Source organism: Arachis hypogaea, chromosome 11 (assembly GCF_003086295.3).
Source record: "Arachis hypogaea cultivar Tifrunner chromosome 11, arahy.Tifrunner.gnm2.J5K5, whole genome shotgun sequence".
In the NCBI taxonomy this organism is placed as follows: domain Eukaryota; kingdom Viridiplantae; phylum Streptophyta; class Magnoliopsida; order Fabales; family Fabaceae; genus Arachis; species Arachis hypogaea.
The window spans coordinates 122,725,671-122,728,662 of NC_092046.1; the positions used below are offsets into that span (position 1 = coordinate 122,725,671).

Below are 2,992 nucleotides of genomic sequence, written 5' to 3' on the forward strand. Positions count from 1 at the left end.
TTTAGTTCTTACATTTACTTTTCTTGCCATTTTACTTTTCTGCACTTTATAGTTTTTCCTTTACATTCATGCAATTTACATTTCCTTGTTGCTTATCACTCCAATCAGATTCGTCTAACTAGGATAATCAATTAACCATTGATTGCTTAATCCGTTAATCCCTGTGGGATTCGACCTCACTCTATTGTGAGTTTTTACTTGACGACAATTCGGTATACTTGCCGAGGGAAATTTGTTGAGAGACAAGTTTCCGTGCATCAAGTTTATGGCGCATGATAAACCCATATTTTATGATATATTTTGTGCCCAATTTAAGTGATTTATTCAATCCTTCACCCACTTATTCATGTTAATTGCATGTTTTTATTTTCCCTTCCTTATTATGTGATATATGTGAAAAACATATTTCCTATGCTTTAAGAATAATTATTTTAATTACCCTTTATTCCCATTCGATGCCGTGATTTGTGTGTTGAGTAGTTTCAGATCTTCTAAGGCAGGAATGACTTAAAAGGATGGAAAGGAAACATACAAAAATGGAAGGAAAGCACAAAATGGAGTTTTTGAAGAAACTGGCAGCGACGCGAACGCGTGGACGACGCGGCCATATGCCCAGCGCGAAGAGAGCACGACGCGAACGCGTGAATGACGCGAACGCGTGCCTTGAGCAGAACGCAGATGATGCGGACGCATGACCGAAGCGAACACGTGATAAGAAAAACTCCAAATGACGCGACCGCGTGACCCACGCGGATGCTTGACAGAGGCCACGCACCAGAAATCACAGAAAATGCTCCCAGCGATTTCTGAAGCCCTTTTTGGCCCAGATCCAAGTACAGAAAGCATAGATTAGAGGTTATAAAGTGGGAAAATGCATCCAGTCAAGGAGAGTCTCCAATTATTCACTTTTCATGATTTAGATGTAGTTTTTAGAGAGAGGTTCTCTCTTCTCTCTCTTAGGATTAGGATTTAGGATTTTTCTTGCTTTCATGATTGTCCCTTTTTATCAGGTTCAATTTTCCTTTTTATTATGTTCTCAATTTGACTTATGAACTTTTCTATGTTACAGATGATTCTTTTAATCAATGTTATTTGAGATATTTCAGTTTATGATTGGTCTCTTTTATTTATGTTACTGTTACTTCCAACCTGAAGATATTTTTATTCGAGTAGATTTACTTTTCCCCTTTTGGTATTGGTTAAGAAATCAGTAACTCAGGAGTTATCAAACTCAACGTAATCGATAATTGTCATCTTTGCTATTTGAATTGAACTTCAATAATTCCAGTCCTTTCTCAGGAATTGACTAGAACCTGAAGATCAGACTAATTAATCCACTTGATCTTCCCTTGCTTTAGTAAAGGCTAACTAAGTGGGATTAAGATTCAATTCTCATCACCATTGATAAGGATAACTAGGATAGGACTTCCAATTTCTCATACCTTACCAAAAGTTTATTTTACAGTTATTTATTTATTTTACCTGTCATTTAAATTACTTGTTCCTTACTTTCAAAACCCCAATTTACAATCTTCATAACCAATAGTAAGAACATACTTCCTTGCAGTTCCTTGAGAAGACGACCCGAGGTTTAAATACTTCGGTTATCAATTTATTTAGGGGTTTGTTACTTGTGACAACCAAAACATTTGTACGAAGGGATTTCTGTCGGTTTAGAAACTATATCTACAACGCTACTATTTGTATAAAATTCTTTATCAGCAAAAATCCCTAACATCAGCGCCGTTGCCGGGGATTGATTTTGTATCGACAATGATTAAGTTGGAGGATAATTAGATTGAGCCATTTTTCTTTCGTTTTGTTTAATTCCATTTGAGTGATTTACTTTCAGTTTTAGTTATTTTCTTTCCTTTATCCCTTACCCATTTGTTGTGGTTTCGTCATTGTTCACAATTCAGTTCACTAACCCACTAACTGTTTGATATATTGCACCACTCACATTAACAGCTATTCTAACAAGAGTAATTTCTTCATTCAATTTCTTTTTACTTTTTGCTTTGTTGGTTGTATGACAGGTAGAAGAAGCATGGCTTCAACTTCCTTTGATTCTGAACCTGAGAGGACCTTCCTTAGATTAAGGAGGGAAACAAGAGGAAAGAGAGTCGTTGGTGCTGAGGAAGAGGAAGAGTATTTTGAAACAAATATGAAGGAGAATATGGATAATCATCATGAAGAAGAAACTCACAACCATGCCAGAGAGGGTCCAGTGAATCATGCAGGGCAAGAGAGAAGAGTTCTAGGGTCTTATATCAATCCAAACCCAGGAAATTGTGAAAGTAGCATCCAAAAGCCAGCCATACATGCCAATAACTTTGAACTAAAACCCCAGCTCATCACCCTAGTCCAGAATAACTGTGCATTCGGAGGAAGTGCCCAAGAAGACCCCAATCAACATCTCACCACCTTTCTAAGGATATGTGATACTGTGAAGTCTAATGGCGTTCATCCTGACACCTATAGACTGCTTCTATTTCCCTTTTCACTCAAGGACAAAGCATCTAAATGGCTGGAATCCTTCCCAAAGGAGAGTTTGACAACCTGGGAGGATGTGGTGAACAAATTCTTGGCGAGATTCTACCCTCCTCAAAGAATCAACAGGTTGAGAGCTGAGGTACAAACCTTCAGACAACAAGATGGTGAAACTCTCTATGAAGCATGGGAGAGGTTTAAGGACTTAACAAGATGCCCGCCAGATATGTTCAATGAATGGGTGCAGTTACACATTTTCTATGAGGGTCTTTCTTATGAATCAAAGAAAGCAGTAGACCACTCATCCAGGGGATCTCTGAACAAGAAGAAGACCATTGAAGAAGCTATAGATGTCATCGAAACTGTAGCTGAGAATGACTACTTCTATACTTTAGAAAGGGGCAACACTTGAGGAGTAATGGAGCTGAACAACATGGATGCACTGCTGGCTCAAAACAAGATGATCACCAAGCAGTTAGCTAACCTTACCAAGAAGATGGAA

General features: G+C 38.1%; 1 non-coding gene across 1 annotated transcript; it reads right to left on the reverse strand.

Annotated features, from left to right (window-relative positions):
- Window positions 1–2,617: 2,617 nt before the first annotated feature.
- Window positions 2,618–2,721, reverse strand: LOC112725242 (small nucleolar RNA R71). The gene has a single exon (XR_003164363.1). It is a non-coding gene; the product is annotated as a small nucleolar RNA R71 (small nucleolar RNA).
- Between the last annotated feature and the right edge of the window lie 271 nt (window positions 2,722–2,992).